The following is a 13,902-nucleotide window of genomic DNA, read 5'->3' as shown; positions in this document are numbered from 1 at the left end:
GAAACAGACGCATCATTTTCACCGGGTCTCCTCTTCAGGAACTATGAGGTTCCACACAGTGATGAGCACATTTATTCACACCTTCTGAGTCAGGAAGGAATATTTCACCTCTCACATTTTCACTGCTGGAATGGTACAATTACAAACTCCACATTTCACCCACAGACTTTAAACAGGAGTTTTACTGGTTTTAAAATAGTGTTGAATGACATCCACATTAAAAATACATTTACTTTCATATTAAGGGTATAAATAAACTATCAAAATGAAATGAAATGAAATGTATAAACTACTATATCTTCTTTATCTTCAACTAATAATAATAATAATAATAATAATTATTATTATTATTATTATTATTGTTATTATTAATCCTGCAACCCAAAAGGATAAGCAGCTTAGAATGTGTGTGTGTGTGCGTGTGCGTGTGTGTGTGTGTGTGTGTGCGTGCGTGTGTGTGTGTGTGTGTGTGTGTGTGTGTGTGGTGCAGTGGGTTCGATTCCCGGCCGGGCGACCAGGGTCGTTTCTGTGTGGAGTTTGCCTGTTCTCTCCATGTCTGCGTGGGTTTCCTCCGGGTACTCCGGTTTCCTCCCACAGTCCAAAAGACATGCAGTCAGGCTGATTGGACATGCGGAATTGCCCCTAGGTGTGAATGTGTGTGACTGTGTATGTCTGTCTGTCTGCCCTGTGATGGACTGGCGACCTGTCCAGGGTGTATCCTGCCTTCTGCCCAATGACAGCTGGGATAGGCTCCAGCACCCCACCGCGACCCAAGAAGGATAAGCGGTTTAGATGATGTATGTAGTGTTAGTATTTCCATTTGTCTTTTATATTTTTAATAACAAACATTATGTAACATTATGTTACATTACTTTAGTATTAGGCTGTATTATATGTAACAGGGTAGGGTAGTAACATCGCCGTTCTTATGAACCACCGCCGTTCCTATGAACCACCGCGGTTCCACTGCTTCTTTATTAAGCTCACCTGTGGCTCACTTGAGTTTGTAGCCGGTGGCATGCGCGTGCATGGGGAAAACATGGTGAGTACATGCACACATGTCTGTACATACTTGCATAATGTCCACATTCATTACAGAAATAGCCCGTAAAGTGAGTAAAGGCTGGTGATGGGGTCCCCGGGTCACCACATCACAGGCTTTTTGTGCCAAAAACATTAATTTTTACATGATAATTTAAAGCTCTGAGTTATACAGGCTGTTTTTGTTACTGTGCCTTTAAGACTGATATATGTAAATGGGCATTGTTTTGATTGTTTTGATTGGCTGTGCTGTATACTGCCCACAGATATACATACCTCGATGTTGCGTTGGGTCCAGCCAGGCACGTCAGGGGCGCCACCATTTTGGGGAGGTCAACATCACAGCTGGACTGCATTCAGTACCATTACAGAGTGGCGGTTTAATAAAGATACTGTCTGAAATTACACTATTTCAGGAATATCACACTCAGAAAGAGGGACAGGATTATATAACGGAGGGAACGCAGTGATCCACACTCATGTCTGTGTGATGTTTATGTAGATATGGCCGTGTGGTTAATGAGGCACAGAGAACCTGCTGATGTGATTTGTTTCTCTGGTTTTATATTACGCTTATTTCATTTAATAGGCTATTCGGGGGGATCTTAACTGTATGTTTTGTAAGTGATGTTTTAGCCTGGGCTGCTTTTAAAATGAAACACAACACAGGGCAGCCAATCAGAACAGAGCTCATTTACATGTCTCAGCCTTAAACGCATATATCAGCAAACAAAAACGGCCTGTGTAACACTAAGAGATGAAGAGAGGTTGGAAAATGAGCATGTAAAAATGAATTATGGCTATTTTTGGTACCTAAACCACTAAAGAGGTTATAAGTGGACCTTAGAGATGAAACAAAATGCAGGGAAATTGTAGGATATGGATCCTTTAAGTGATGTTTTTTCATAATGGTCTAAACTGAAATGTAACTGAAGCTGTAACTGCAGTACAGACATTAATAATGGCCCCATTTTCCACAAATGTCTGTTTATAAAACTATTCTAAAACCATAAGAATGACGGCCTCAGTTTGTGAAGAAATCTGTTGGCATGATTGAACAGAAAGTAACAGCAGTCGTGTGCAGATTCTGAATGTTCTTAATGTTTGTGTCTGTATAATTTTTACAGACAAAATTCCGGCTGAGGAATCAGACGATTGTGTCTGGATGAAGGTAAGTTTGATGTGTTTGTTCTAAAACCATAAATTTTAACACCGTTTTTACAGTGATGGTCCTTATTACGCTCTCAGTCTTAGTGCTGATACAGAATAGGTTTTTTTTTAACGCTTTAAATGAGTGAAGTTATTCGATACTATGTCCACAGATTCGTCCATTTCGGCTGGGTACATGTGTTAAAATCCAGCCAAACTGTGGACAGTAAAGATGGGTGGATATTGAATCTCTGTCCTGACAGGACCTCGTATCTCCAAAATGATACTTTACAGAAGAAAAATCATTCTTAAACTGTTCAACTTTAAACGAGTCAGAAAAAGTTTTGTGATCACCTCACATCAAGAAAAATGGTATTGAAAGTTTAATTTAGCTACGTTGGAGCGATGTATGTGTGACCCTTCTATCAGGTGTTTGTCTGCCCTGGCCAATGATGCACACCAAACTGGGATGATGCAGCTTTACTTGCCTTCTAAAATGTGTATGGCAACCACAGTGTAAATCTCTGTTCATGCTTCGGTCAGCATACGACACAGCAGCATGCAAACGCTGTACTGCCCAAAACAATACACTGGTCTAAATGTACCCCCCCCACCCCCAAAAAATTAAATGATATGAATGCAACTACCTTTACAAATTACCATGATCATTTAGTGGTGAAAGTGCTTGTGTTTTCATATGTTCAGTTTTAAGATGTGTAAATGTCTACATTTTGCATTTCTATCAGGGTTATTTCTGTTAGTGTCAATATGAATTACATTTTACAGCTACATCATCCTTTTTTAATAAGTGGACCGTGAGCAAAAGTAAAATGAAATACTGCCATCTGGTGGTGAACGCAAAATATGGCATCCAGACCACATGGTGCAGCTAACTCATGGATAAGCCAGCTAGCATTGGTGTGCTCAATAATACGGTTCTTAATACACCATAAACACAAATGGGACGCACCTGAAATGAGTATGGCAACTGAGGTGTGAGTCTCCGTACATACTTTGTCCAGCATACAACTAAAGAAACAGGCTAATGTGTGCATGGTTCAGGTTTAGCTTTGAATAATTCTTTAAATTATGTGCCCTACTGGGTATACTGGTCTCTGTTACCTGTATTTCAAGACAGTAGGAAAAAAAGTGGAATATTGTAACAGTTTACAGAGTTATTTGCAGTTTTACTGAGCTGAACACAAAAAGCTGTACTCACCACAGCAGCATGCAAACACTCTACTACCAAGACGACACTAAATTGGCTATATCAATAGGAGTTGTAATATGTTTACCGACCAGCAGTCGGTAAACCCATTCAGTAGGAATTTCTCCACATAATGTTAATACAACTACTGTACATGGTTACATATATCATGGCTTTTATGTGGTTCTCCTTTAGATCTCGCTTTTTTTCACAACTTTCCATCACCTCACATCTGGAAAAATGGTATTCAAAGTTTCATTTAGCCACGTTTGTGTAATGTATATGTCTTGGCTTTCATGTGGTTCTCCTTTTGCCGTCATCATCATCTTCTATTTCCTCAGCCTCAACACAAGCAAAGAAAAGTATAGGCCCTTTGTTTAGAAGTGGCTCTTCAGACAAAATGAATCACCCAAACATAAGTCCTGCAATTGTTTTCCTGACTTTGCCTTCACTCATTTTACTTTCCTCAGATACTTTGGCATATGTGCTTCAACTCACTGTGGCATAACTGACTAAGTGTGGCCAGAGCCATAAACAAGCCTGAAAGTTGTAACCTTGAAAGCAGTGTAGCTTTGAACTTTTTAAAAAAGACCACACATAATGTTTGATGTAATGAAAAATGTTTGCTCAATTTGTATCCAGAATTAGTTTGAATGTAAAAGTACACAAGAATATAAAACTAACAAGATTAACTTTAAAAGCACAAAGAAAATAAATTAAATTGTTAGTTTGAGCATTCACCTTTATATAATGTGCTACATATTAATTACAGGTAATCGTTGCTATTATATATTAAATTTGCATGTAATTATAAAACAGAAAAATACTGTATAAATAATACAGTATTTCGCCTTTAAAAATTAAAAATTAAAAGAAAACATGACCCGTTTTGCTTACTGCAGTGCAACAGTGTCTGTGATTATTTAATTTGTCTTTTTGACCTGATGCAGATAAAATTGAGATTTATAATGAAGGTCTCTGTGGAATCAGTGTTGAAGGATGCAGGAATGTTTGGAAACTGTTTCATTGTCTCTCTTGCCATCTATAATTGAATTAATTTTGTTAGCACAGCAATATTACAAACACTAAGTTTTTAATAGTTTCATAAAACCCATTCCAGATTCAAAACCTGCATCACGAAGACTCCACAACTGGTAGCATCATTTTGTACAGTGTGCTGAACTTCATATACTCAGTGTATCATCCTTTCATAGAAATACATCTTTCTAATGAATTCTACAGGCCTTAGATTTCTTCATTTTTGTAGAATGGATTTTTTAAAAATTCTGAACCATTTTTTAACATGACAATTTGTCTTTTTTGCTCTGCCCAAGTCAGTCCTACAGTCTGTGTATACTTTGTCTAAGGCATACCTTCTCAGATCACCCAGCATTACACTGCTCCAAAGAGGGGAAGATGCCCTTAAAATTAAGGAAGGAAGGAACATAAGGAAGTCAAACATTTCAGGACAATGGTAGGCATTTTCATTTTTTTAACTTTTTAACATTTCTCCTTGTCCATTTTTTTTTTAATCTTTTCTCATTCATGTCTTGGCTAAGTTCCTCTGAGGATCATCCTCCCAGATCTTGGATTCAGCTGTTTCCGTGCTGTCTTTAACATCTGGTATTTTTTCATTGGCAACGAGTGCCTTTAGAAATTCAACGCTGGTCCTCACGCTTTCACTGAACTGCTCTGCCTGCAAAAATGTGCAAAAGTGCCTGAAACACATGCATCTTTGAGCCTAACCGTATTCTGCAGTCTTGCAAAAGTGTTGAAAAATCTTTAAGGCCTTGATCATCTTTCTTTCTTTCAGTACTGCACATCACTGCTCTGATAACATGGGCAGAGCACAGATGTAAACCTGTAAATGACTTGATCTCTGCCCATGTCTCAGACTTCTTGATAACCGCATGTGTTCTTTCTAGGTGCTCATCAGAGCTCTCCATGTTGAAAGCCAGATGTATGCTAATGCCTACCTCTGGTGAGAACCAGATAGGTGAGAACCAAAATGATTCACCTGCAGATGCGCAATGTGTGCAGGTGTACTGTAAAAGTTGCTGTCGCATTCTCTGATAATAATAAAATCAATTCTACAAAAACGAAGAAATCTATGGCCTGCAGAATTCATTAGAAAGATGTAGGGGGCATGTTACTGCTACCCATAACACCAACATGCTGGTAAGTGAAATGGAGTGGACAACAAGGATTTTTCTTTTTAGTTTGTCTGTAAAGAAAATGGGTCCATGGCTGTTGAAGTTTATTGAAACCTTTTGTAAATTTAGTTATGGTATGTGGCACCTGAATGTCTTCTGACATTTGTTTTTTCCGCATCTGACAACACTTTGCTGCTCGTTGTTATTTCTGATCTCAGTTTCACCAACATTGGGGTAACTGATAACAGTTTCAGATTCAGTCACATTATATGCTAAATAAAGTAATAAAACGCAGTAAAATATAACAATTTATAGTCAGAGTATTTTCTATTTTAATGTGCTTTCTCCCAAAGAGGTCATTTACCTATTTCTTCCTTTAAATTGTGCTCATTTATTTCTCTCTTGTGCAGCCAGGTGCAAATAACTAATCTTATTATCCACTGTATCAACTGTATACATGAGCTTACAAAAATATACGTATACATAAGCTCCTAAAAATAATAATCTTATAATTAATGTTATAAGGTTATCCTCATTGGAAAGCCTAGTTTTTTGCCGATGATGCTATTTCTCAATTCTTGGGAATACACTGAGCTGGCTCACTGTGGTTCGCTACAGTCCTAGAGCCTTAGCCATGGCTTTGCAATCCTTTCCAGACTGGTAGATTTCAATGACCTCCTTCCTTGCTTCACATTTACAGTTCTATTTAAGTGATGTTTGGATTCAGCAGGGGGGTGGCACGGTGGCACTCATAGGTGATCGTAAGTCAAATGATTCCTAATAATTTTGTCCAATCATGTTTCAGCCTGCTACCATAAATTGGCCAATCACAAGTCCAAATGCTACCAAGAATTTGTCAATCACATCCCGACCCCTACCAAAAATTCAAGATGATTCCATGATATCTTGTCCGATCACGTTTCAGTCTGCTACCACGAACTGACCAATTGATGGCACCACAGCAGACGGTGCCCAATCACGAGTCTTTCGCAAGTATGCCCTGGTCTTCTACCAAGACTCGCTGACCTCACGGTATCTAGGGTGCATATTTACGAGAGTATAATGCTTCGTCACTATAGACTCATACCTTCTCTGCCAGCATTTCGTTTCCTTTGGTAAGTTTATGCTCATTTATCACTTTAATGTTTGTTTGAATTAGCTACTGACAACGTTAATGTTAATTTTGCTAGCCCAGTTTAAGTTCACAAAGATATTTTATCACACATTTGCTCACGTTAAGTTAGTTAACCCTGTGTCAGCTCAAACTCTGTTGTAACTAAATAGCTAGCTTTCAATATTAAATTTATTTTCCATGAGATTTGTCTCTTTTCATTTAATTAGGTAGGATATTTTATGTGCTTTTAACCAAGTGACTTTTTTTCTCCTCACTTTAGCTAGCTAGCTCTCCATTTAACTCCGAGTTGGTGTGGTAACTTTACTTTTTAATTTAGTTTTTTTAAATCAAATCACTTTTTTGTAACATTACATTTACACAGGTGCAAAGGTGAGTAAAAATCTGTAATATTTAAATATACAAAATATGTATAATATGACACTGTAAATACATACATATACACTATATATATATATATATATACATATATATATATATATATATATATATATATGTATATATATATGCACCATTGGAAAATAGTTTTTGTACAGTAATAAGTTATGAAATAAAAGCTATGATATGTACAGTTGTACACTTTTCCATATGTGAGTCCGAGGTAGATAAATGAGAAGCAGTGGCCTGCGTGGATGGAGATCTCCTGGTCTTCCTCAGACAGCAGCTGGTGTATAAATCCAGTTCTGAGGATGTGGAAGTTCAGGCCAAACCTCTTCATCCGCCTAAGGTAGAAGAGACGCTGTTGTGCCTTCTTTACCAACTGTGTGGTGTGTTCGGTCCATGTCAGTTCCTCTGAGATATGAAGCTGCTAACCCTCTCTACAGTGGCTCCATTGAGGGTGATGGGGGGGTTGATGGTGGGCTTCCTGAAGTCCTTGTTGACATTGAGAGAGAGACTGTTCTCCTGGCACCTGTGTGTCAGAAAGGTGACGTCCGCAGGCCTCCTCGTTGTCACTGGGGATCTGGCCCATGATTGTGGTGTCATCTGCAAATTTGAAGATGACATTGGTCTGCCTGAACAGTCCTGGGTGTGCAGGGAGTAAAAGAGAGGCCTGAGCACACAGCCCTGAGGAGCTGGTGTTAAGGGTCAGTGAGGAGGTTTTGAGGTCAGCCCATCAGGAAGTTCCAGCTGCACAGAGAACTATTCAGACCCAGATCCTGATGCTTAATGTCGAGCCTTGAGGGCACAATGGTGTTGAATGCTGAGCTGTAGTCCATAAACAGCATTCTCACATTCGTGTTCTTTTGTCTAGATGGGAAAGGCAGTGCATCTTCAGTGTACCTATTCTGTCTGTAGGCAAACTGCAGTGGGTCCAGAGTGGCAGGCAGTGAGGAGCAGATAAAGTCTCTGACAAGCTTTGAAAGCCCGTGCTTATGATGAAGGTGAGATTAACTGGGCGCCAGTCATTTAGAGTATTAGCCCTGGCTGACTTTTGGAACAACTGAGAGTGAGAGAGGTTAAAATGTCTGTAAACCCTCCTGCTGACAACTGGTGTACACATGCTTTGAGGACGCATCCCGGGAATGCTATCAAGTCCGGCTACCTTGCGGATGTTAATGCACTTGAAGGCTCTCCACATGTCAGCCACAAAGATGGAGGGGGGGGTTGACTCAGTGCTAGCAGTTTCCGGGGTGGGGGCTCTATCTGCAACTGGTGCGTGATTTACCTCAAAACGGGCATAGAAAGTATTCAGCTCGTCTGGGAGCACAACACTGATGTTATTTGCAGAATGAGTTTCCCTCTTAAAGTCCGTTATCGTGTTTAGCCCCTCCCACAGGCTTCTCATATTGGTGGTGTTAAACTGTGATTCCACTTTAGCCCTGTACTCACGTTTGGCTGCTCTTATAGTCTTATGGAGAGCTTAGCATCATCCCTGTTTCCTGATTTAAAAGCAGTGGAGCTGCACAAATTTTACAGTTAAACCATGGTTTCTAATTTGGGTAAACACAGCCTATTTTTATTGGTACAACATCGTCTTTGCATTTTGTGATGAATCCGGTAACATAGTATATGCATTTGTCAGTGTTATTGTTTGATGCCTCAAATCACCTAATCTGCATCATTAAAACAGAATCCGATTGTGGTGGGACAGTTCCTTTTTCTGCTACTGCCTATAGGTGGGAACGAGCAAGATGGAGAAGTGATCTGATTTGCTAAGCAGAGGTGGGGGGTAGCTTTGTACAGCTCACAGAAGGGAGAGAAGCAGTGATTCGGCATACAAGATTTTTGCGAGCTGCGTGGGATGTATTGGTAACAAAGTATTTTGGAGCAACCTACCTAAAGTTTGCTTTGTTAAAGTCCCAAACAACAATGGAGCCAACTTCTGGGCACGCAGTCTCCTGTCTGTTAATAGCCTCATTCGGCTTCCTGAGTGCCAGGTCTGTATCAGCTTGTGGTGGAATGTACATGGTGGTGATGATGACCCCTGAAATCTCTCTCAGCAGCCACAGCAGTCTGCAAGAGAGAATTAGATCTTCCAGGTCAGGGGAGCATTGTAGTGTACATTCCTCTGATCACACCAACCATTGTTGATCATAAAACCTCCCCCTTTATTCCTCCCAGACAGGTCCTTTCTTTTGTCTGTGCGGTACGCAGAGAAGCCCATGGGCTCAATGGCCTCATTAGAATCTCTGTGAGGTAGATTATACAGCAGTTGTGTGTCTCTCGCTGAAAAGGGATCCATGCCCTGAGTTCACTGATTTTGTTGTCTAGGGATTGTACGTTTGCCAGTAGTATGCTGGGGAGTAGGGGTGGTAGCACGCCATCTCAGCCTGACCAGAACACCTGCTCTCCTGCTCCTTTTCCGGCATCAGCAGCATGTCCGCGGCCAATCGGCCCAGAAGAATGAGGTCTCTTTGATGTTCCCAAATAATGAATCTGTGTTCAGAAACTCAGTCCTGTTACGAATGACTGTTGATCTAATTTCCACAAGTGTTTGTCATAGACAAAGGTGCTGGCAACATTTAGTGCAAAAGTAGTAACAGACAATTAACAAAAACTAAAAGAAGTGAAGGGAGCTTGCAATACGCCAGTCATACTCTGTGCCATCTTGGTAGTTTAAACAGATTTGTGTCAATTTGCAATAAATGACAAACTTGCTATCCACATTTTGGGTCAACACGAGCTCCAGATTGGGTTTTTTGGGGGAAGACCTTCAAGTTGGGGGCTGAAAATGCTCTTAGTTATGCTGGATACCTTGTTGCTGCCATGACAAAGGAGTCTTCTGAGGGGAGAGACTCTGGAAATCATGCAGAAAACATTAGGGCTTTCCGGAAATATATATAGAGCACTTGCCTGAGAGCTGTTATGCTGTACGGATCAAGCTGGTGAACATGGCCTGCAAGAGCATGCAATCTGAGGCACTTTGCCAACACCCAGGCTACTGCCCAGTCCTTTGCCAACATTCAGGTTACTGCCCAGCCCTTCACCAGCACTCTCACTGCCGACCAGCGCTCAACCAGCACCCAGGCTGCCTCCCAGCCCTCCTTCACCGTGCTCACATTCAACCAGCCCTCCTTTAGCACTCAAGCTGCTGCACAGCCATCCGCCACTTCTGAGTCTGCCCTTAGTCAACTGTTGCCTCGTCGATGACCTCCAGGCTTTCTGCAGTTACAGTCTCCTCCCTGCTTTCATTGTTGGTTGGGGAAGGTAGCAACATGACACATCTTGAAAAATCGGTGACTTGTTTCTTCATCCAAGTTCAAACCTGGTAAGTACACATTAAAGAAATGAGAACTTCATGAAATCAGACAATTTGGCATCATTTACATAGCATGTTCATGTCAGCTGTTCCAGCTGCATCCCCTGTTTTGTTTGGGCCCTCACAACTTGATGACAGTAAACTGCTGATGGTATGCCAATGATGGAGCAATACTTGGACACGCCTTGTTCCTCTAAGAGCCAACAAAGCTTAGGCGTGTGTGCCTGTTCTGTCCACACCCTGACGGTGGCCAGGAGGACCTCTGCTGGAGTGCACCAGAAAATCAGGCAGGTGGTCAGTGTCTGCAGCTCATATTTTATGGCATCAGGCAGGTGGCTGGTGTATATAGCAGTTGGCTGCACCACTGATTCTCATGGGCTCTATGGTAGAATCATGAACCTTTTCAGCCACTGCATTTTCATGTTGGGCAAGAGTGATATGATGGTGTGAAGGCAAACGACACCCTTGGAGTGCATCTCATCAACTCTGCAAGGATGGCAGAGATCTGGAAAGTGCAAAGAAAGCATCCCTTGCATCCAGGACCCTCGATTTGTGCAGCTGTACATGCAGACTTGAAGCATTGTGAAAGGGGTGCACACACTACCAACTTACAGGTGTGCAGGAGGATCCACTTTGCTAGAGTCCTTCCACCTGTATATAAACGTTCATTCCTGTTAAGAATTGTAAAACTTGTAAATGCACACAATTTGTTAGAAAGAAGTCTTCCATTTTCTTTAACAAATAATACCAGAATGACAATTTGTGTGCATTATGTATTTTAGGAACTCTGGCAAGTGACACCTTGTCCAGGCTTATCTGGTGGATGACCCCAGATGGAATGAAAACAGGAACATGGCAGCAGCAGAAAGAGTGGAGCCACACTCCTACAGTGGTCTTCTTAGACATGCTGCTAACCAGATGGCTCACTAGGTGCTGAGGAGGAACCTAGTGGACTACACAGGGCCACAGAAATATACAGGTAGGCCTGAAGAAATACATTTATTGTAAATAGAAGTTGAGCGGCCTCTTCAGTTAGGTTAGACAATAAAAGGGGAATCCTGTTTTTTTTCCAAAAGTAATTCCTGATTTGGTGGTTGAGATGTAAGTTGTTTAGAGTTGTATGATATGAAGTGGTTTATCGTGGGGAAATTTAAAGGATTTTTTACAATGGTGGTGATACGAACTAGAAGTCTTGGTGTCTACAATGCAAATTTTAGCTATTTTATTTACTATCCAGTATTTACTATAAAGTGACCGTACATGTGAACCTACGTGTGTTTTTATATGTAATGTTGATTGTAAGGTAGTGGGGAATCTGGGGGAAAAAAATTTTTTGGCAAATATTTTGCCTCTCACAACATCCTGCATGTGCTTCTCCATCATTACTGACTCTTGGACACCACTGAGAGCTATCACTGGCAGTAGATGCGGGCTTTGTGGGGAGACAGGACTTTAAAGACTTAACTGTCCCTACCTTTGAGACAGCTGTGGTGTCTCAATTTCCACCTGCTCCTGCAACATCTACTGCCCCTTCTGCTGTGGGATTTTCGTCTGCCACTCCCAGCTCTGCTTCTCCTCCCCTCACAAAGGGAACTTCAAATTCTTCTCCTGCTGCTGCTCCACCTTCTCTTGGTCATTCTGCTGCTGCCTTTTATAGTAACTACACCAGCCTCTTCTATCAAAGATTGCCACATCTGCTGCACCTAACCCTGCTGCCTTTGTAGCTATTCACTATGTCTCCCCACCTGACACAGCATCAGGCAGACCTACTTCTCTGATTGCTCACAGCTGTAAGAATTTTAAACAGTGCCTCCTCAGATATGTTACAAATAAAATACAACCCCGTTTCCGAAAGAGTTGGGATGCTATACAAAATGCTGTGATTTGCACATCATTTAAATCCTGTATTTTACTGAGATACGTGCTTTGCGCTCCAGTATGGGCAATGAAGAAAAGAGCAAAAAACAATGAACATGGTAACTTTTTTTGATGCTTGAAGTGCACCTCCAAAACAGAACATCAGTGGAAAAAGATTGTGTCCAAAATCGCATCCTTCCCTTCTTTCCATGGCGATTGTGTGAAATATGTGTCATTTTCTCTACGTTTCCAAAAAATGACAATGATGCCTTGGAAGAAACTTGACTGGAATAGTCGGCGCGTGTCCCATATGGTCTACCGGCTAGGATGCCTGGTTTTAACCCGGGCAGTTGGGGTTTGACTCCCAGGTGGGGGAAGCTGTTTGACCAAAACGTCTAACGGACAGCAGTTTAAATTGTGTCCTCAGAGTTCTTGTGTCATAGCAGGGCTTTTGCCAGTCCAGCTTGGATGCTGGCACTGCAGCCTGTGCAAGCTAAGGGAAACTAGGTTTTATGTTGCCCAAGGCCTCTAGCAGGCGTGCTGTAGGTGGGCCAGTGGCGCAATGGATAACGCGTCTGACTACGGATCAGAAGATTCTAGGTTCGACTCCTGGCTGGCTCGTCCGTGTGTGTTTTGTGACATGGCTCTGACACCAGAGTCATGGTAATGCGGCTACGGCACAAAGCCAAGGCTGAGTTTTGGAAGCCTCGTTAGCGCAGTAGGTAGCGCGTCAGTCTCATAATCTGAAGGTCGTGAGTTCGATCCTCACACGGGGCAGCGAAGGTTTTAAAAATGACCCGCTGGTTGGTCAATGGCACCGTCTTCATCATGGTGGCTGCCACACCAGCCAAGCTTGGTCCTGAGATACATGCTTTGCCCTCGAGTATGAACACGGAAACTTATTTTGATGATTTTTAGTGCACCGAGCTGTTGAGTTCCTCACAACAGCTAGAAATGCAGAATTGGAACCACTTCCCAAAATGATACTTTTGTGATCTTACAAATGTAGTGTGCTGCCACATTCATGCATTTTGGGAAGACCTCAGATTATACACGTTCCAAAAACGCACTCACCCTATGGAGGCAATGCAGGTGATCCACCAGAGACATGAGGTGACACAAAACCATCGCTACTACTTACGGAGAGATTTCCAGACTGCTGGGTTCAAGCCTGTTTTCAAGCCGTGACTGTGGAACGCTTTGTGTTTGTAAGACTTGATGTTCTTGCTGTAAGCGGATTCCTGGAGACACGGGTGCCTTCTTCGAGTGGACGATGGCAGCAAGCAGTATAGCCATGCGCAGCGGGCCTGGAACTGGACCCGGTAGCAAGAGCTCATACTACGCCACGGGCCACAGCACATCATGGCATTCTACCAGGCTTGTGTTTTGCTTGCTCGGCCGAGGAGGGTTAACCACTCTGATGCTCACGGTCCCAGTGGAATGGAACAATTGTGTCTTTGTAGAGCGCTGTAGTGCACTGGCAACACTGCACCTCAGACTGATACACCAGGCACTAATGGGTAATTTGAGGGCATTCAGCAAATCATCCTCACAAAGTGTTTTGCCTGTGTCAATTCTAGTTGTTATAAAAAAAAAACATTACTTATTCCCTTAAAGTATGCCAAACATGGCTGTTCCTACAACTGTAAAACATTGTGTGGAA

At 41.9% G+C, this 13,902-nt stretch overlaps 2 non-coding genes and 1 pseudogene across 2 annotated transcripts; all 3 read left to right on the top strand.

Annotated features, from left to right (window-relative positions):
* LOC118817003 overlaps positions 1–13,902 on the top strand; it is a 304,992-nt pseudogene that overhangs the window by 238,436 nt on the left and 52,654 nt on the right.
* Positions 12,788–12,860, top strand: trnar-acg. Its single transcript has one exon. It is a non-coding gene; the product is annotated as a tRNA-Arg (tRNA).
* trnam-cau lies at positions 12,944–13,016 on the top strand. Its single transcript has one exon. It is a non-coding gene; the product is annotated as a tRNA-Met (tRNA).

This window comes from Colossoma macropomum, unplaced genomic scaffold (genome assembly GCF_904425465.1).
Source record: "Colossoma macropomum unplaced genomic scaffold, Colossoma_macropomum, whole genome shotgun sequence".
Classification (NCBI taxonomy): Eukaryota; Metazoa; Chordata; class Actinopteri; order Characiformes; family Serrasalmidae; genus Colossoma; species Colossoma macropomum.
Note: the sequence above shows the minus strand (reverse complement) of the source record. Positions and strands in the feature narration are given on the sequence as shown.